This window comes from Protopterus annectens, chromosome 3.part0 (assembly GCF_019279795.1).
Source record: "Protopterus annectens isolate FY-2018-M chromosome 3.part0, PAN1.0, whole genome shotgun sequence".
NCBI lineage: Eukaryota > Metazoa > Chordata > Ceratodontiformes > Protopteridae > Protopterus > Protopterus annectens.
This window is the reverse complement of record NC_056731.1, coordinates 1,980,731,703-1,980,754,811: the sequence shown is the minus strand read 5'-3', so window position 1 is coordinate 1,980,754,811 and position 23,109 is coordinate 1,980,731,703.

Genomic DNA, 23,109 nt, shown 5'->3' with positions numbered 1-23,109 from the left:
TGGAGCCTAGGGTTGCAAGCATTTGATATGTCAGTGCAGCATTGCAGTGGGAGTAGCAATGCCAATTCACATGGGCTCTCAAGACAGGGAATGGGGTAGGTATACTTAGATAGACCTGACCCTTTCAAGCAGCATTTCTCAAAGGTCACTTGAAAAACTAGCCTGAGTTCTCTGAGGGGGGATGTAAAGGCTGCCGGCCTAGCCAGATATAATTGTTCAGATAATTCTGTCATTTGTAAATATGAATGTAAACTACAGGCTTGTTGTCTTAAATGTAAAGAAGTACTGTTACATGTGGAACTGGAAATAAATGTGACAACAGTGCACTCTACTGACCAAAGTAAAACATGTAGGGACCCTTTGATGTAGACACTGGTGCCAAGGGGTCTAGATGAAGAAATTATTTCTATTGTTTTAACCAAGAGTTAAATTGCTAGATTTAAACATACAAACATATTTTATTGCTCTGCTCCTGACCAGCTGCAAGATAACAAAAAGGAGATGTTAAAATGTAAATGTAGTTAATGGGTAGCCTGGGAACTCCAGGAAGGGTGAAGAATGATGTATGTGTATCAGAACTGCAATTTCAATTTAGACAGAGAGAATCAGAAGGCACTGAGCATTTTTGTCTTGATCATCCAACTCACATACTGTCTGTTGTCTTGTGTAAGTTATCTTAGACTTGTGTTTTCTTTTACAGATAGCTAGAAACTAGAAAGATTAGACTAAGTGTTTTTCTGTGATACCAGAACTGTACCACTGATTTATTTTATGTATTTCTGTGTAATCTCTGAACTCTTTTGACTAGCACTGTATAGTAGAAAGTATTGTCTTGTGGTTTCAAGTATTTATTATTAAATATTTTAAAACCTTTTAACTGTGTCTGGTTTGTGTAGAGAAAATTTAAGCTCTTAAGAGTGCTTGCATGCCTTTGGTAAAACTGTACAAGGTCACTCTAATAACTTTAGCCCTGGGCAATGCTACCAATTGGATAATAATATTGCACAGTAATAATTGGACAACCTTTAAAGGGCCTTTGAGTAGCTGATAAATATTAGCTGGATGGTGGCAAGTGGTACTACCGTATAGTCTGGGTAAAAGAAGCACAGCTAGAGAACCTGTGCCAGCCTTCCCCAGCAGTGTCTGTGTGGTTGTATAAACTCTTTTCTCAAAGTGTGTGTGTGTGTGTCAGCTACAGGTTGGACAGAGAGGGTGCTGGAAATTTTAGATTGCTCAGCTGGCTGAGATCTGGACCCTATAGCTGTGCCAGTGCGGAGTCTTACTGGGGACCTGGAGAGCAAGGGAGCGACTAGCCATGGACTGACTGTGATCTCTGTGTGCTCTTAAGGGAAATTGCACTTTACTGTGTGTGCTTGTTATTCTTTCCTCTCATATGAGAAGCCCTCTCTGGTGTTAGTGATGAGGACTGAGGCTCCGTGATTGCTGGGCTAGGGCACAGGTATTACAGATGTCATCAGAGCTACAGCAGGAAGACTATATTCCCCAAATCACTCTACATTCATTATACCATGTGCTATGCAAATCACTGTTACTGCCTATGTAATATTTCAACCTACTATCAGCCCTGCAGTAAGTAAATTATTTTTTAACCTGGTCTCCTTTCAACTTTACTGTATTGCACAAAACAATGATTCTGTTAGTGTCTATTTGGGAAATGGGTATCATGGAACACCAATTTGCTCTTACTACAAACACTGTTCAAAGCACTGCTAATTGAGAATTAATATTTTCTCATCTGTTTTGCATTAATCTTTACTTAATGAAGTGTTGTGCTATGCAAAGAAGTGCTGTTATTAATGTATACTTGGTAAGCAGATATTTTGGAATAGCAGCATGTCATTTATAACGTGCTGTGAAAACCAGTGCTAATGTTTGCATAATAAAGCATTCTGTCAGGCCTCTGTCCAGTGAATGTATTGTGCAAAGCAGTAGGCACATTAGTGTGAGTTAGTAGTGTATTCATTAAAATCAAACCTGTAAAAAGATATCCCTAAACCCAGAACTGCTCCTGCATTTGGTGACCCTTCTCTAAAAAAAAAAAAACAACAAAAAAAATTCTTCTCTGAATTGTGCAGTAAAAAAGATCTTCTGACTTAATTTTCAATGAGAGGAGCTTATGAGCAGAAAAAAAGGAAACAGTTCTTTTAGTAACTGTATGAAAACAGTGTGCTACAAATGTAACAAGTATTTTGGTGCATTCATTCTGAACACCCCACATGGAATGCTGAAGCTATAGAACTTCAAGTGCTTCAGCCTTGACTGCAAATATGATACTGCCATTTGAATACCAGTAATTTGCTACCATCAGCTAGCATCTATATATCACAGCACCTTATACTTTGCTTCTAGGGTGACTACTGCCTTCACTCCACCCCAGTTATATTACTAATTACAATGTATACTGCATTTTTATGTATTATGCTAGCTATTACTACTGTTGGAATATTATTCAAGATTACTATGACACCTGCACTTTGAAATCTATATCAATCTATTTATTCAGCATTGCAATTTGTTGAGCAAACCATTGCTTTAAATAAAACAGTGCTGCTGTTAACTGTTTGTTGACCACATTGTCTGTTATAGAATACCAGCTAGCTTGTTATACTATGTGCTATATAATATAACCTGTACTCTTTCTGTTCTGTATTGCGCAGATGGAAATCACCCTACAGCTTTATATTATTTTAATATGCAATGTGCAATGATTCTAAAGTGGCTTTCTACTAAACCATTATAGAGCAACCATGTCAATTTAAATAAATTTAAAAAGGGAAGAGCAACCAGCAAAGGCACAAAATACTAAAAGAAGAAGAAAAGCTGGCTAGGCAGAGAGATAAGTGAGCAAACAAAAATGTAATATTTTGTATTTTTTACAGTTTTTACGTGTTTTATTAAATTGTTTGCTCACTTATCTCTCTGTCTAGCCAGCTTTTTTTCTTCTTTCCATTTAAATACATTTACCATACTGTTTCTTTACTAAATAACTGTGAGAACTAATGAAAAATATATTAAATAGAAAATGCACACACGTTAGTAGATACATTGTACTATTATGCAACAACTAATAATGTGTTGATTTAATTAAGACAGCATATGTCTGTGCAACATTATTTATTAAAATACTACTATAACATTCCATTTGAATTAATCTGATTTGCTGTGAAGCTTGTCAATATTCCTGTATTAATACTCTTTGAGCCTTGCTCATTTTACATCCCAGGCTGCTTACTAAACAATCTAAAGCAAGATCTAGCAGAACTGTTTGGCACTGTCTTTAGCCATAGCCTGAGTACTGGCTTTGTTCCAGCTGAATAGAGAACAGTAACAGTAATGCCCTTACACAAAGGGGGTCCATAAACTGACCCTGGGAACTATAGTATAAGCCTAACCAGCCTTATCTGCAATGCTATGGAAAGAATCATAATGGAGCTTATCAACAAGGACATAAGCGACCTCCAAACTCTTGACCCAACCCAGTTTGGCTTTGTTAAGGGAAGGTCTTGCTTTTTAAACATTGTAGACTTCTTTGAGAATATCACCATAGTTCTGGATGAGGGCAAAGCAATAGATACCACCTATTGTGACTTAGCCAAAGCCTTTGGCACAGTCTCTCATTCAGGTATCATTGAGAAATTTTCCCAGCTGGGTATTAACTCATGTACCACTAAATGGGTAGTAAACTGGCTCACTGACAGAATGCATACTGTCAAAGTTGGGGATTCCACCTCCACCAGTAGACCAGTTACCAGTGGTGTATTTCAGGGATCTGTGCTAGGACCTCTACTATTTGGAATCTACTTCTCGGACATCCAGACAAACGCAGAGGGCTTGTGGATTACCAAGTTCACAGATGACTGCAAACTAGGTGAAATCAATGAGTCCCTAAGGGATGTTAACATATTACTAAAAGGCTAAGGCAGACTAATGATTGGTGCCAGAGACACAGTCTAAAACTAAATACAAAAAGTGCATCATTATCCCCTTTGGCAAAGAAGTGACCCCTGCAAATTACATTATGGATAGCACCCCCAAGCTCAAATGCAGTAGTGCGAATCTTGGGAACGCAGGCTGACAGCAATTTAAACCTTGATCACCATGTCTCCATGTCACCATGTCTCCATGTCACCATGTCACCATGTCACCATGTCACCATGTCTCCATGTCACCATGTCTCCGTAATGGTAAGGAAAGCCTTCTATGGTGCTCATCTCATAAATAAGGGCATCACATCTAAGATGAAGGATGTTATAACTCCACTATACTCAACCATCATTAGGCCACTGATTGAGTACACCACTCTCTTTTGCATGTACCTTACCAGACACCTCCAACAAGTGAATGGACCACAGAGGTTTCTAACCAAGAAAACTGAGGGCCTCCAAAACATGACCTACACAGAAGGAATGAAGGCCCTGTCTCTGTAATCTGTATTCTACAGGATTCTGAGATGCAACCTATGCCTGGCCTACAGAATGATTACTGACCCTGCCCTAATGAAAATGCTGCATGTCTGCAAATCAAATGGAACAACAGTCCCAGGGATCTCAACCTAGCATGTGATATATTTTGGAAAGACAGACATGTCTCCCAGAGACTGCCACTCCTCTGGAACAAACTATCACTTCATATGAATTAGAGCTCCTCAATGACCCTATTTAAGTGCAACCTTGACAACTGGATGGGAGAAGGAAAATTCACCCTGGGGGTGGCACCTCTGTCTCTCATGGACACGGGCAGATGGTGCTAATCACTGATTCACTCTGTTTACAATGACCATCTAACCATGGTCAACTAGGGAACAAGAGTGTTACATGGCTAGGCTTGTTAAGGTCCTAGGGCCATTAGGCTAGCAACCTCCTATGCACCTAAAACAAGACTGACACATCAGAACATGTAAAAATAAATAGGTATGGAAAAAAGAATGGCTGTAGTTCTTTTAAAAACTGATGTAACAGTGCACAGTTTTTTTGGAGTGGCAAGACTAGCTCAGACCTAGTAAACATAACAAATATACCAGTAGACACATTTAGTTCAGACCTTACCTCCGAAACAACTATCTAAATTCCAGAAATTCATGAATCCCTTATACTTCCTAATATCACAAAGGAGAACTTCATAAAGATATTATCTAAGCTCAAAAATGCTGCTTACATGAGACCTGATAGTTTACTTGGATGCCTAAGTAATAGCACCAAACATATTGTAATGGAACTCATCTTTAAATTTTTAACTTCTGCTTAGCTACAGGATTTGTCCCTGAAGTATGGCAAACTTCAGTAGTAATGTCCCTACACAAGGGTTTCCCTACCATAGACCCAGAAAACTATAGACCTACAAGAATGTCCCTCTTTGATCTGCAAAGCTATGGAACAACTAATCATATCTGTACTTATAAACTATGATATTGAAAACTTTATCAGCCTAGGCACACATCGGTTTGGCTTTGTGAAAGGAAGTTCCTGTCTACTCAGTTTAGTTAGCTTCTTTGTGAAGGTCAACATTTGACGGTGACAGTTCCGTTCACACAACCTATTTTAATCTGACTAAATCATTCAACACTATATCTCATGTTGGTGTCATTAATAAGCTAAAAGCTTTAAAAGTAGATCCTTGTATTGTGAGGAGTCTAGCCATCATGCTGAGAGATATAACCCATATAGTTAAAGTTGATTAATTTATCCTTTGTTCACCTGTTAGCCCATGAGACCAATCACCTCTTTTGAGGGAAAACCCAAGGTGGTATTTATACTACTACTGGGAAATTTGTCCAGGGCACCAGGAAACTTCCACTATTCTTTGTTAACAATGACTCATTTCACTGTTACAATTCTAGTTCCATTCCAAGTGAGTAGATGGTAGATGGATGTGGTGAGTGAGCATGAACAGGTTAGCTAGCAGCAAGAGGAAGAAAAGGATTTGGAGAAGACAGTGGCATCAGAAAGCTACCACCCATCAAACAAAAATATGGCTGGAGGATCGGATGAGTTAGTGAGAGTGGAGGAGAAGGGTGAAGCGAAGGAGGATAGTGAAGTGAAGGTTGTTGAACCTTCACAGGACTCTGAATACATGTTTAAAATGGGTCTGGTTGATGGGTTGAGCTCAGACTGTATAATTACAACCATCCAATCAGGAGTGTTGTGGCATGTATATCTTAAAGAAATGATGAGCCTGAGTGAGCCAGAAAGTGAAGTGGCAGCTTCTTGGGGTGAAATCATGGATAAAATACAGGAGGAGGAGGAGGTGACAGGATTCTTAGGGAAGAAATAAAATCATATACACAAATGGTAAAAGAAGGAAAAAAGCAAATAGGAGACGGAAAAGGAGAAGGATAAGAGAAATGGTGAAAAAAAAATTTGTCATGCTGCTTAGTAGTAAAGAAGAAAAAGGATACAGTGAGTGCAGCTTTGGGAACGTCTCCTAAAGATATAAGAGCCTTTATACATCTTAATAAAGAAAATTATTGTGACATTTTTTCGAGACAGGACAGTGTATGGGAAGTTTTATAGAGCAGTTTGGGGGGGAAAAATGACTGTAATCCTTGTAACTCTAATGTAGTACAGACATTTAATAGAGAAACAAAATAAAAGGATTGTTGTACAATTTTGAACTGAAGTTGATAAAGAAACATTAAGGGAATGTTTAAAGACTGTATGCATAGAAATTATGGACACTGCAAAATATATGACGACTGGGTGGCACAGTGATGCAGTGGTTAATATTGTTGCCTCACAGCAAGAAGTTATTTGGTTTGATTCTTAGCTGGGGTGCCTTCTGTGTGAAGTCTGCAGGTTTTCCTTGTGTTTGTGTGGGTTTCCACTGGGTGCTTTGGTTTCCTCTCACATTCCACAAACATATGCCTGGAGTGTTTCTCCCTGGGCCTTTGTTGAAAATAGACTCTGTCCTAGTTGGACTTTCCTGGTCAGCAAATGTTAAATAAAGAAATGATGACAGAAGTTTATGGACTGGGGGTGGAATTGTGGAGGAATTTTGAAAATATAAAATGATAAAATTGTACATATTCTAGGTGTAATAAATGTCAGAGTTAATAGAGATTTTATCAAATACAGGAGTCAGTCAAAAACATGTTAGTTTTTTTTTTTTGGAAAGGATAATCACTTAATAAGCACTTGTGATAAAATAAAAAGATTTATTTGTAGAAATACAGGGCTTGAAGCAAAAAAAGTATATAATGTGTAAACAATGTGGGAAAATGGAACATGCTTAGATAGATTGTCAACAGCAGATACAAGTGAAAGAATGAGAACAAATGCAAGAATATTTGTATAATATAGAAAAAAAAGTGTACAGCATTAACATGAAAAACAGAAAGCCACACAAGGGGAGAATAAAGAAACAATAATATATAAGGAAAATGAAAATAATAAAGGTAAGGAATTGGTACAGGGAACAAGTAAAGAAGAGGATATAAACTGGAAAATAGTGAAAGGAAAAAGGAATTCAATAGGGAAAAGGCTGAAAGAAAAGGAAATTTAAAAGTGTGGTTGTGAAAGAGAATTATAAAAACAAAGGGTAAGATCGAAGGAGGCAACAAACTTGTAAGAAGTTGAACATTCTATCCATAAATGTTAATAGTATCAAGAATACTAAAAGAAGGTTAGGTATTTTAGAATGGTGTGTGCTACTTCATATGCATGTAATTATTTTAGAAGACATGAGAATATTAGCAGATGAAGAAAGGGGTAAATGCATTGTCTGGAATATGGAAAAAGATATGTATTCAGCAACTGGTGTGTTATATAATGAAGCAGTAAAACTCTTAGATTATACTACAGTGGAATTAGCAAGAATAACAGTTTTAGATGTTGTTGTTGTATCTTTCGGCTTTTCCCGGTTAGGGGTCGCCACAGCGGAACTCCGGTCCGCTAATGATTGGCAGTCGATTTTTACATACTGAGTTGCCAGCCCTGACGCACAACCTTCAACGAAGGTACACCCATTCACACATGTCTCCACACAGAAGACGCTTTAGCTGAGAATCGAACAGGACAACGTCTTACTGTGAGGCGACAACGCTACCGCAGCACCACCACCACAGCATAAAAAGACTTGTATAGAATTATTGCAATGTATGCATATGTTACTAAAAAAGAAAGAGAAGAAATGTTTAAAAAAATCTTATATTATGTTTGAGTGAATATGGAAATTAGATAAGCAGGAGATTTGAATTGCCATTTAAGGAAAAGAAAGATGAGAAGGGAATGATGTTAGGAAGTATTGAAATAATGAAAACTAGCAAGTTATACTTATGGGATAATAAACACTGGACTTACAAAAGAACAGTGGTGGCTCGTGCCATCGGACTGCAGGACTGCAGCCTCCCACAGCTGTAGATTCAAGATTGGAACATTTCATTTTTAAAATAAAGAAAATATTTATATATTAAATATTTAGTGGCTGTAACGTAGTGCTCTAAGTGAGTCCAACTGACACACAAAGTCCCAGAACTCAAACTGTGCATGCTCGTCGAGTTCTGGGTTTTTATGTTTTATTTTTTTTTTTATTAGTTTCTGTAAATCTGGACTGCTGAAAAGCAGTCCAGATTAAGGAGAGAGAGGCATCTGTGTGATTAGGAATCCAAAGTCTATGTTTATTTGTATTGGTTAAAAAAAGTATATTTTGCTGGTGTTTCTGAGAAAAAAAAGTCTACAACTGTAGACTATGTACAAAAGTGTTCCACTATTTTTTTTTTTTTTTTTTTTTTGAGAGTTAGGCAGTTTTGAAGTCTGTGTCAGAAATGGAAATGATGACTACCTTGCATTTATTTAACTGCGGTCAAAGCAATGTTTAAAAGTGTTACTGAAGCCTGTCCGTGTCCAGTGGTATAAAATCCAACAGGGTGTCTGCACTGTGTTTATTGTTCTGGTCTTCTCCAAGGGAAGTTTATAGCCTGTAAATTAACTGTATTGAAAAGAAGGAAGTTAAATGATTTGGGACTTTTGCAGTGATTAAGAAAGTGAATTTTCATGGCTTTGTAATACATAGATTGCAATCGTAACAGGTCACTGAAGCAAATTTAGAGTTACAGTATGGTGCCTTACAACAGCAAATATGTACACTGCTTATCTCGGCCAGGCTCTTCTTCAATTTGTAAATTGATCTGTCTATGAAACAAGTAAAAAATAAGTCTACTAATACTTTCTGAAAAGAACTGTGTTGTTTATTTTATATATCTAGCTGAGAGCTTTCAGTTCTGTCTGTTACTTTGTTGAGATATTTAGAAAAATGTGAATATTATATCTATGTTAATTAATATCATAAAACAACAGTTAATATCTATTTACCTGCACTAGACAGAGGTCAAATATTGATGTAGTTAAGTATACTATTGTGTAAGCTTTAAGATTAAATATTTTAAAACCTTGTACATAGCATGGTTTTAGAATTATTGATGCAAATATGAACAAGCAATATTTGACGCCTAGAAGTATCAATGGGAGTTAACTGCAGATGCACCTGGGGCCGTCACTCGGATGTAATGAACATGAGAGATGTCAGTTGGCTGAATGACAATGGGAGATAGCAGGCAAGAAGCATATGGAGACATTATTAAAAAATCACACAATTCATTACTGTATAAAAATGTCTGATTTAAGAAATTTATTATTTAGCAGAAAGCTGTACTTAGAAAGCAGCATCGTATTATTAACATTTTTAAATAAGTACTTTTATAATAGACTGGATACAGTTTAACATTTTGCTACACATTGAGGGTTTACTTTGTGTAAAATAAGGTGAAGAAATTGGTTATTATTTAATTAAAAAGCATTGAGCATATGGCAAGCTGTATCTCCAGAGGTTTTTGCTTCACAGTGATGCTCGCTCACCATTTATTTAGTGCAGTGTAGTGCATACACCAATTTGTCTTGTTACATACCTCACTCAGAGAGGTGTTGTTAATGAGCTGGCACTGTTTATGCAATTTGTCAACAAGGTAGGTGTGCTGAAGTAAAAGTTTGAATATGGCTCGGCACATGCAGACGAATATATGTATGTATGCAATTTTATTTACACAGCTATTAATAAGAGCATTTAAGTAGATTAAGCCATGCATAATGTTCCTCATTTAAAAATCTTTCCTGAAATGTTGTAGGGAAAGAAGGGTTAAATTAAAAATAAACTATAACAATATAGCAGGTCACCTAACTCTAAATTCTGTGTCACATGATTTGGTTGCATCTCCAGACCTAGTGTGAAATATACAGCAACCTGGACATAATTGTCTGTATGTACCTAGCTCTGTACAACTGCATGTCTAAGAACTATCTTGTATTTATTGCATGTCAATGTCATCAATGAAGCACGGTTCATTTCTGAAAGAGGGAGGATGTAGAATATGTATGTGTGTTGTACCTTTAAGAAGCATTTCCTAGGACAGCATGTACGTATAAATAGCAAGCATGTGCTAGCTTCAGTGTCATTTTGAGAGTGAAGACAGACAATGAGCATATATGACAGAGTCAGTTTGTTTATAAGTTTATCTAAGTTAAAGTTATTGCCTCATTCCTGATGTGTTTGTACATAATAAAGCTGCTTGAACAGAACCCCCAAATATTCGTCTGTTACATCCTGACTGGGTGAACAACAATGACATAAGGTAACATTCGATTCAGAGCTCCAGGAACCCTAAGCTTAACAGTCAGTAAGGCCTTACTATTCAGACAATTTCAACATTATAATGATATTTTGCTCATTACTGTGACTTTTCATAGGTACCACTCAGAACCGTAGATGACATATCAACACATTTTTTCTTCTCTCACTCTCTTTCATGCTCACTTTTTCTTTTTGTGTTTTTTTTAGTTAGTTAGCCTCTGTACTGTACTAACTGCACAGAACATCCATTCTTTCTAACCTAACATCTTATTCTCTTGGTAGTATATGCCTTTTTCATAATACATCACTTCACCATAAACTGGACATTATTGCATATTCACATTTTCTGTGAACCAAACCATCGCTCTCTCAATCATTGCTTGTTTAGATAGAATAATCTCTATACACAACTCTTCTACAGTGATTTCTTTTCTCATTGTCAGAACAATTTCTTGAGTTTATTTACAGAACAATCTGTTGCATTATTACCTTCTCTGCCAAATAAACAGAGACTCTAATGTAACATGCAGGTAGATCCTTTAGATTTATGGCAGACAATAACCTAGTTTTCTAAAATTTTATACTCAGAGTCTCACACACACACACACACACACACACACACACACACACACACACACACACACACACACACACACACGCACACGCGCGCAAATGTACGCACACACGCACACGCACACAAACACACACACACACACTCACTGTGTCAGTCTCTGAGGTGTTGTTTTTAAACTAAGCATGAGAGTGACATACTTTCTTTCCACACTAGCAATTTTCAAATGTCTTTTTTTTAAGCAATAAAAAAGAAAGAAATGCTGTACTTCCTTGTCTAGGCAGAAGTGGATACATTGGTAGTGAAGTAACTTTTGATAACGGAGTCCTGCTAGCCTGAAAGCTCAATAATTACAAAATTGTGATGCTCCAATAAAATGTATTACATCTTATCTGGGTTTTAATGGCATTGCATGTTGTATGTTACATATAAAATGATGGTTTTGAGGAACTATGATTTTTAGATTCTTACAGTGCATTACCATTTCTAACACTTTATTTAATTAAAATGTGGTAACTAGGGTCAAGCACTGATCAACCTGGATCATTTTCAGGTTCACTTTAGTGTAAATACAAATCAAAAAACAAAAACTTGAATAAAAGCGTGGCATACATGACTTGCTTTTGGCATTTCATATTTCACAAAGCAGAATTGTGGATCTTAAAGGGCTGAAAGTGAGATTATGTTAACTATCATTTTTTTGCAGTTTTACCCCATGTGTCTCACCTTGTGGAGCTTTTCTACCCACCTCCATGGCCTTTTGCTTGTTGTCCTACTGGTGGACAAAACTTAAACACTTGAGCTTCAACTGCACAAGCTTCAACTCCTGATGATTGGAATTGCTCCATGGGAAATCACTTTTGTCAAATTGTGCCAGAAGTTTTTCCCCTTCATGGATAATTACCCTCTTTTTTGAGAAAGTGCAATCTTGGAGTTGGTATATTAGTTTGGGAGGTCGGGATGCAATAGGTTTTACCCATCCTGGCAAAAACACTTAAAAAAGTGTTCAACAAATTGTGTTCAGCGAATGCAGTTCGGAGATTCTGATCTTCAGTGTATTCGCTTTCGTTCACTCATAGTGGAAGCATTTTTGCTACCTCTGGGTTAACTTACATTAGGCTAATTGCAAAAGACAAAAAAAAAGCTAATATAAGACCAGTTTTCACAGTCTGAATGATTTCACTGGAGCCAAGCATAAACATTTCTATACGTACTCTATATGCTCATGCATGTAGCTGTTTGTTTAGCATATATGACTGCATTATTTAAAACATTTAAAATCATTAGTTGATTTAAATGAGTTCAATTATGTAGGATTTTCTGGAATAAAATAAGGCAACTCCAAAACCGACAGGAATAAACTATTATCAATGTCTGTAGTCAAGTTCTTTTGTCTGATAAGTATGCAGAACTCTTTAGAGCTAATTCATTTGTTAAACTGCTGTTTTGAAGTATAAATCCACTAAAATCACAAGATGAAAAAATGTTTGAAAACTACCAAAATAGAAGCCATTGAACAACCCATAATGATCTTATAGTTAAATGATCTTTCTTTCTCTCTTTCTTTCTTAACTACTGTATCTTTATCAGGAGCATTGTTTGTGGAAGCTACATTTCCCTTCTCTATGAAAAAGCCAGTTTTATAGGTACATAGGAAGTACTAGACTAGCTGCCATTGCAGGGCATTTTGAGCTTAGCTAATTTCCCTATTTGTGCTTTAAACAACCTATTCCATTTGGCTATAGACTGGCCTTACCCATAATTAAGATCATACCATAGATATTTTGAGGGGACCTATGCATAGGATAATGCATTTAGGAGCTGCATCTGTCCATGAGTAATACAGGGGGCAGTCCTTGGGTAAACCTTCTGCTTTCCATCCATAGATCTAATTTGCACTGGAAAATGGGCATATATGAACTTTGTTTTATGCAGATGGTGAGTCTGCTCCATACCAACAGTGTCCTCTGCGAAATATACCTATTCCTCTAAACCTTTCTATTGATGTTGCAGAAGAGTATTAGATCCCTAGACTGAGTATTTATGATGTCATCTGACTTGCTGATGTGTATTAAATCCATCAATAATGGGTCAGAGGATGCCTTGTAAGTCAGACACAGGTCACATCCTAGCAGTCTGTAGGATATTGAGTATAGTCACAAGACTTTGAGTCGATTCATATAAGACATGTTGTCTAGGCCTTGTATCATTTAGGCAATGTATCTCTGTGGGCACTCCTGTTGTTGCATGTGTCTGGACACATACATGACAAACAGGGGCATTATATTCAATGAGTGGCCAAATTGGGGCAAAGGGGAACAATGGCATCCCTAGATCTTGACACAATCCTAAAAATCTGTACAAACCACTTCAACAATCGATGGAAGCACAGAGGAACTTGTCATAAAAATTAAAAGACTTTTATTGTCAATAACCATAAACAATAAGTAGTTATGAACAAAACGCAGGTGAAGGGCTTCCTTATGACAATAGAAACATGTTGGTCAAAAGTTAGGTCACCATCCACAAAAGTTTCCAAATCTCAAACATTTGGGTTAACTCTTAGGGCATACTGTCAATGTGGTTGTTTCCTTTTGTTGTTTAGCAATTTTAGTTTTTCCATATACATCACATAGAAATGAATTTGTTTATTGTAATTTTATACCCTTACTTTTCTTAGTATATTTTATATTACTGGGTTTTACAGTCAGAAATATTCATGAATTTTCATTCATATCAATATTTCATTACATTTCTGTAGTTTTCAAATGTTTTTCATCATGCAACTTTAGTATTATTTTTATGTAAATTTAAAGTAGATGCATTAATGAGTGAGTTTTGAAAAAGGTTTAGACACTTTGAAGATGAAGCCATTCAATTGTCCTATTAATTATGATGTCCCTCAGTCCTTCTTGAAGTTATCTTTATGGGTCTATATTAAATAACCAAAGAGGCATTTCAGCAAATATCTCTTTACTGACACATAATGAATGAATGCACTAAATCACGATCGTTCAAAACAGCGATTTCTTTCCCTAGGAAAGAAATTGCTTGGCCATCCCTATAAGTTTGCCGTTTTCCCCACTGTTATGTGATCTTGGAGTTAGTATATTTAATTAGGGGAGTGTGGGGTCACAGTCCCCCAAGTTGGGGGTGTGGGGGCAGAGCACCCCAGTTTGTTATGTTTCTTATGACGTTTTTTTTTATTTTTACACAAGCGATTTCTTTCCCAGGGAAAGAAATCTCTGATGTCAGTATTTGTGGTTTTGTGCATTCTCTGTTTATGTGTTGGCGAAGAGGTGTTAGCTGAAATACCTCTTCAGTTATTTAATAGAGACCCTGTCTTTATATATATATATATAAGTGTGTGCGCGTGTGTGTGTGTGTGTGTGTGTGTGTGTGTGTGTGTGTGTGTGTCTATGTGCGTGTGTGTCTATGTGTGTGTGTGCTGTGTTTATTTGCAGCCTCAGTGGCCATTTGCACAACATTTTGTTATTCCTTTCTGGAATGTGTATTTATTTGCACAACATTTTGTTATTCCTTTCTGGAATGTGTATTTATTTGCACAACATTTTGTCATTCCTTTCTGGAATGTGTATTTATTTGCGCAACATTTTGTCATTCCTTTCTGGAATGTGTATTTATTTGCACAACATTTTGTTATTCCTTTCTGGAATGTGTATTTATTTGAACAAAATTTTGTTATTCCTTTCTGGAATGTGTATTTATTTGCACAACATTTTGCCATTCCTTTCTGGAATGTGCATTTATTTGCACAACATTTTGTTATTCCTTTCTGGAATGTGTATTTATTTGCACAACATTTTGTTATTCCTTCCTGGAATGTGCATTTATTTGCAAAACATTTTGTTATTCCTTTCTGGAACGTGTATTTATTTGCACAACATTTTGTCATTCCTTTCTGGAACGTGTATTTATTTGCACAACATTTTGTCATTCCTTTCTGGAACGTGTATTTATTTGCACAACATTTTGTCATTCCTTTCTGGAATGTGTATTTATTTGCACAACATTTTGTCATTCCTTTCTGGAATGTGTATTTATTTGCACAACATTTTGTTATTCCTTCCTGGAATGTGCATTTATTTGCAAAACATTTTGTTATTCCTTTCTGGAACATGTATTTATTTGCACAACATTTTGTTATTCCTTTCTGAAATGTGTATTTATTTGCACAACATTTTGTCATTCCTTTCTGGAACGTGTATTTATTTGCACAACATTTTGTTATTCCTTTCTGGAACATGTATTTATTTGCACAACATTTTGTTATTCCTTTCTGGAATGTGTATTTATTTGCACAACATTTTGTCATTCCTTTCTGGAATGTGAATTTATTTGCACAACATTTTGTCATTCCTTTTTGGAACGTATATTTATTTGCACAACATTTTGTCATTCCTTTCTGGAATGTGTATTTATTTGCACAACATTTTGTCATTCCTTTCTGGAACGTGTATTTAGTTGCACAACATTTTGTTCTTTCTTTCTGGAACGTGTATTTATTTGCACAACATTTTGTCATTCCTTTCTGGAATGTGTATTTATTTGCACAATATTTTGTCATTCCTTTCTGGAATGTGTATTTATTTGCACAGCATTTTGTCATTCCTTTCTGGAACGTGTATTTATTTGCACAACATTTTGTCATTCCTTTCTGGAACGTGTATTTATTTAGTTACATTTGTTTACCAGTATAGTGCAGTGATCAATACTGACCAGTTTCATTCTCAGCCTGTGGATAACTTTGATGTCAAACAGGTTTGTCCTTAAATGAATGAAACACCCAGTGGATTCTGAGCGCTGATAGGAAGAATGGTCCTATAAATATTTCCGAAATAGTTGTTCCAAGACTCATGTATAATGCTTCCATGTCTATTTGTAGCACATTTTCTCTGCTGTAATTGTTGCATAAGATAATCTACCATCAGGTATTATGTGACAAACAGGGGCTCGATGCAATACAATGATATATCATAGAAAATGATTAACTCTCATGTAAGTATTGCACTAAAACATCAGTGGACTATATACTGCTTTGCCTTGGGAACTGCGATTTCTTGTTCTTATATGTCTATGGTATATGTTAACATAAATGAAACAAGATGTTTAACCAGTCCATTAGATGTAGTAAGAATCTGCTATAATGAATCACTAAACCTTAGCATGCTTTCAAATCAGTAACATCCAGGATAGTTTTTACTTTATAGTCTATATTATGTATTCCTCCTGTATATGCTATATATCATAAGTATTGCCCTTTTGTATAAAATGCTTTAGATAAGTTTCAAGTTTTCTTTCACTAATCTTCTCATTTCTTCCTTGAGGAAATACAGATGTTATATTACATTTGCTTGGTGGCAGAAGGACACACCAGATCGAAGGAATGTCCTCTTTAAGCTCCATTGCGATACCACTCCTCCATTCCTACCTTACCCCAAATCCCTATTCCACTTGCCCATCACCTTCTTGAATGCATCTTTGGACTCACTCCCCACCATCCCTTTACATAGCTCATTCCTTGAATCCAAAACTCTCTGTGAAAAAGTACTTTTAGAAATCCAAACATTAGTTAGTCCCTTCAATCTGCTGCCTATATAATCTCCTTCCCTGTTATTCCTATTCATAGTGACCTCCTAATATTTCCCCTGACATGATCTTATGTGACAGAATCATGTCCCCACTATCCCTCAGGATTCAAGTGAGAAAAGAGCTAAATCCTCTAGCATGTCTTCATATTCCTTCCTTTCCATCCCATGGATTTCTGTTAACTGTTTTCCTCTGAATTGCTATTAGCAGCCTGATGTTATTTATTTATATGACACCCACAACTCCTCATCATATTCAAGGTGTGGTCTGACCAAGGCCTTATAGTGTAGGAGCACTACCTCTTTGCTTATATCATACATACCCCTTTTACAGTCTGGGTTCTGTCAGTAAGCCAGTTGGCAACCCATTGAGTGATGTAGGGATTTATGCCCAGCTTAGTAAGTTTATCTATGATTCCAGAGTGGGAGATGGTATCAAAGACCTTGGCAAGGTCCAGATAGGCTGTGTGGACCGCCTTACCCTTGTTCACAGCTCTAGAGACTGATTCGAAGACATCATTCAGGCTCAGGAGGCAAGATTGGCTCTTCATGAACCCAAACTGGGTGGGGTCCAGTGTTTGAATGTTGCCAGTGTCTTTGTTTATAAGTTCCATGATAATGCATTCTATGCCCTTGCAGATCAGGCTCGTCAGACTGATGGGACGGTAGTTCCCGGGATCCAAGGTGGATCCCCCCTTGTGCAGTGGAATAATTGTAGCTGTGCGCCACTCAGTGGGCCCGAAGTCTGAGATGAGGCTCTGATTAAACATGACACTTAGGTGAGGTGCCAGTTCATTTTGTAGTTCATGTAGTACACCGGCCGGGATGTCATCTGGTCCCATGGATGCTGTATTCTTACCTTTGGAGTGTGCAGTTTCTACTTCTGTGGCCATGATTACCCGAATTTGGCAATCTTTTGGTATTGCGATGGGCCCTTTAGGGGTTGAGAGGGGGGTGAAGTTGGCACTAAATCGATCTGCCAGGATGTTGGCAATATCCTTGGGATCAGTATATTTAATGCCATTCTGTTGTAGCTCAGAGCATATCTTCCTGGTTAGTACATTATGCCAGGGCTATTATGCTCCATAACTATCAATTATATTCTTCCTGGCTAATGTTCTATGCCAAAGCTGTTATGGTCCATAACTATCAATTACATTCCTCCCAGCTAATACTGTATGTCAGAGCTGCAGTGCTCCAATTGGAGTTCTCTGCATTTGTCCTCAGCTTTTGGCTTTCTGTCAATTTTCTCAGGCATTGTTAGATTCTTCTCTTATCTTCCTGTAATGCATCTCTCTTTGAGTTATCACTAAACAATTTGGATTTGTAGTCTAAACCCACAGATGTGACTAAGCCAAACACATTGAAGAGTATTCAGTTCATGACATATCCCCATGATACTCTGCTAGTTACTTCCTGAATTCTTGGTAGTTTCCTTTTCACCACAACACATTGTGTCCTGCCATTCTAGTTTTCTCTTATCAGCCTCACATGTGGGACAAGTCATACATCTTGCTGAAGTCCAAATAGTTTCATTGACTAGTAATCCTCTATAAAGTGGAAATATAACCTAATCAGAAAACTGGATCTGACTTTACTGGCAGCTCTTTCTGGCACAGTTGTTATGATAACAAGGCTACAGTGTCCTCAGATTCATGTACAAGGATATAACTGCAATCCTCCAGTTATTTGCCACTTCTGTACTAGTGAATGACTTGTCTTTCAACAAACTTGCTAGATTTCTTATGACACTCTGGGAGGCATCCCATCTGTTTCTTGTTTTTTTATCCTCCACTGTTCATCCTAGTCTTTCTTACCTCTCTCCCATTATGGCACCCTCCCGTGTTTTCCTTTATGATGACTTAAGCAAAGTATTCATAGAATGCCTCTGCATTTCTCCAGTCTTCTGTGATTTTCTTCTTATCTTTGCTTACATTGAACAGTTATTTTCCTCCCTCCCTCCTTTCTTTTTGCTATGTAGCTAACACGTTCCTTGTTTCCATTATTAATCTCCTCTGTTAACTCACTTTCACATTTAGCATTTACTTCCCTTACCAAATTTGCTGCCTCTTTATTAGCCTCCTTGTACAATGTCTCTGACACAATGCCAGTCTCTCCTGTCACCAGCTTCAGGCACTATCTTTTGTCCTCATTGCTAGCCTCATATTCCTATATTGACAAATTGACCTTTATCTCTTTTTACACTTTTTCTATCTTCAACACATCCTATACGTATCTGTGATTATTTCATCCTTTGTTTATTTACATAGCTTATTTACTCTTTCAGTTTGCTTCTGGTCTCCTAAATCCCCCTTTCTCACTTCCATCCATTGAGCATAACCCATTATTCCAAAATCCCACACCATTATCTTTGTCTTGTTATGCTTACACTCTTCACCTACTCTAAAGCACAAAATATCATGATTGCTGTTCACTGACCTCTACAGTCATGGCACCCTCTGCATTGCTTAGCAAAATGTCCAGAATTATGTCTTTTCTGGTAAAATCCCCCAGTAGTTTACTGAAACCGTCATGGTAGAAGACCACAGTCAGCTTCTGCTCCTTCTTTTTCCTAAATCTCAGAATCTCTCAGTCTGTACCTGGCAGACTCAGATCTTCCATAATTGCTATATTCTACCTTCTATACCTTTACTTTCTCTACTGCAATCACTCATCCTGCTTTCATTTTATATTTGCTTGATAATATTCTGTACCAGTTCATTAGTTATGCCTGCTTTCTTTAACTTTAATGCCAGGAAATGTAAACTTATTTCTGTACCTACATATACCTTTGCCCCTATCCTGCTCTGGTGTTCTACCTCCTCTCTGATCTCAGATTAGATGTCTTTCTTTATTTACATTGCTACACGCATCTCTGAGTACAATCCCTTTGGCAGCACCTCACTACAAATTGCAACAGCTGGAATATTCTAAGAGGTTCCTCACTAGCAGTGGCGGCTGGTGACTTCAAATCAAAGGGGGGGCTGCAGGAGACAACTGAATGTGTGTGGCCAATTGGAAGTGGTGTGGCCAACTAAAAGAGGTGAAGCTATGGTGCAGTGGGATCAATGCTGGACATGCTTACAAATTTACATGAAATAAATGCACAAGTCACTATGGCACATGCTAAATACTCTACACAGCACACATTGTTACATGTATATACAGGTTGAAGACTTACCTCTGCGGTATGCTGCAAACAGTACTTCATACTCGGTTTCTGCACCTGATGAGAAGCTGTGGTCTGGTCTGGAACACATCAGGTCATACTGGATTCCCCCCCTCCTTTTTCATGGTGGCTCAAAAGGGACAGTTTTAAAGTTTCCAAAGCAAACACTATTCATGTGACGCCATCTGGTTCCAAATAAGTGCTTGTAGTCTTCTCTTTTGGCTGTTCCCATTAGGGGTTGCCACAGTGGATAAGTTTCTAATTTCTTCCTGTCCTCTGCATCTTTCTCTGTCACACCAACCACCTGCATGCCCTCTCTCTCCACATCCATAAACCTCATCTTAGGCCTTCCTCTTTCTCTTACCTGACAGCTTCATCCCTATCATACTTTTCCCAATATACCCAGTATCCCTTCCTCAGCACATGCCCAAATCAATCTAATATCACCTCACTGGCATATAAATACTGTGGATGACTAACTTTCAAGATGATGTCACTTAATTGGCCCAGCATCATCTAAAATGGACACATTCCTTGTTATGCCAGCATTACTCGGACTATCTTAATATTCAGCGCTAACCAGTAGAGATGGGGTTAAGCATCAATAAAGCAGTTTACAATTATCCTTGATGAAGAAGCTGTTTCTTGCAGAACTGAGAAGGAAGTGCAGAAGGTGCAGGCAGAAGATAGGGTACATAAAACTAGAGAGCCTCACAAAGAGGATCCTAGGCCCTAAACACTTGTCCTGTATATGGACAGACTCAAAAAAACTTCAGGGAAGTAAATAGTGTGGGAAGAAATAGCCAGGGAATTGTTATGGCTAGGCTTGTATAGGCCGTAGGGCTGATAGCCTAGTACCAACCTATGAACCTATGAACTATTCTCGGCCTCATGTTGCCTACTTACAGTATAGTATAGTATGGTCAGCTACATATTGCAGTTTGCCCTTCCTTTCCATTGGACAGTTTTAAGATTCCAACCTAGCTCTGCCATGTACCCTGTCCATGGTCTGTTTAGCATTTGTATACCTCTCCAAGATATGAGTAAGCTGCGTAGCTGCTATATGGAAATTTATTTATTGCATTTGATTACTGGAAAAAATCCGACTGAGCAATAAAACCCCTTTTCAGTGAGGCCCAGAGAGAAAAGATCCAACTAACAAAGATACATTACATACAGTATATACTAAGATAACAAACATCTCTGCTAAGGTAAAAGGAGTCAAATAAAATCCACATTGTCATACATACAATGCACACATATGCTTTCACACTGCAGTCTACAATACACAGAGTTTCATTCTGTATGTTTGTATGTATACCTAGCCCAGTTACACCTGTATATTTCAATCTGCATTAGCCAGCATAAAGCATCTCTCAGGCTTGTGCAGATTTATTTAAGGTTACTTACGATGTGCAGATCTCAGCCTAGGTCAGATTCAGCAATATACATCTTGCAGCGTACCCCTCAACCTCTGAACAAGAAATCTGGACAAAATCATGTGGTGGGACAAAGGGCCAAAAAATAGGCCAATTTTTAAATATTGCTCTTACAAGCTTAGAAAGTTGATAGAATAATAGGTTTTGCATTAATTTTCTGAAGGGTATATAAAGTCTGAAACTCCAATGTCTGTCACTGTCGTTACTTTCTAACTTTAGTCTTTAATGATTTCTCTTATGTCACTTAACAGTCATGTACATTTTGCTCTCCAACTCCCACCAGTATCCCTCATTAACAGTGGCGACAAGTACTGACTGAGGTTTCTTCTTTGGGGATAAACTTTTGGCTAGACTTATAAGGGCCCCAGGGGCATTAGTCTAGTAACCTCCTATGATCCTATTTAATACGAACACACCCCCAAACTAGAGAAAAAAACCTTACAAGAGCAACTGACAGCACAGTTAAACAAGCAATATATCATAGTACTTTTCAAAGAAAGTGTAGAGGAACTACCCTGGTGTTTTGGCTAAGTTTCCTCAAATCATGAATGCAATATTGGCTCTTTCCTGCAAAGAAACACTGCCAAATGGGACAAATTGGATTAATTAGAATAAATAAATATGTAAAATGTCCTGCACTGTATATGGTTATGTTATGCAGATCCTGTATGCTTATGGATAGAACTCTTGGCACCTATGCCAAGACTTTGTGAGGCATTGTGTGTAGATGGCTCTTGAACTTTCAGTAGAAAATAATCCTACATCTAAATGTATGAAGAGATGTATGTGTGTGTGTGTGTGTGTGTATGTGTGCTCACATGTGAGCGAGTCTGTCTCTCTCTCTCTCTCTCTCTCTCTCTCTCTCCCTCCCTACATGACCCATTGACAAACATATCCAAGACTAGTCTGGTTTATTCTGTCCTACATTATGACAACGCTCCACCCTCATTTCAGCTCAATACTTCTAAACATTAAAGCCAAATCTCACATCTTGACCCAGCGCTGATTTCTGAAAAGACAAATCAGGAAGTTAAATGTATTCTTATACTTTTGTTTTAATTACTTTTTCACTGCTTAGTATGGCCTGACAGGGTCAGCCACTGCTTACTCAGATGTCCACCATAATAATGTAATGGCTCTAGTCCCCTCAGGGATGCCACAGCTGAAGCATACCCCAGATGTGCCCTTTTGCTAGGTGTGTGTCACCTCTACAAATCTTTCATCAGACTGTGATGAGCACACCACTGGGTAGAGGACTGAATGTGTTCATATACCATCATACTATGGCAGATTGTTAGATCAGGGGACACTGCTCTGTCACATGTTTAGAGAAATCAGGGCTAGGAGGTTATGGGAAGATTATGCTGGGGAAAGGTGCAGGAAAGGAGGAGGTAAGAAGATGTAATACTTAAAGAAAAAAAAAATCCAAAGGGCTTAAATGGACTAATATGGGGACCTATGAGTATAAAAAGTAATAGTGTTGAACAGTTGAAGTAGGGAGAGGTGTAAATAGAGGAGAACCACAATTCATTATTTGTATGGACTAAATACAGTACAGTTGTTTAGGAAGTAAATTAGGCGTATGGGGTGTTAAATATTTTGCTTTCGGGTAGAATGGAGTGTAACATGACTAGCACTAGTAATAGTATCGAGTATAAAGTTTAAGGAAGTTTAATAAAACAG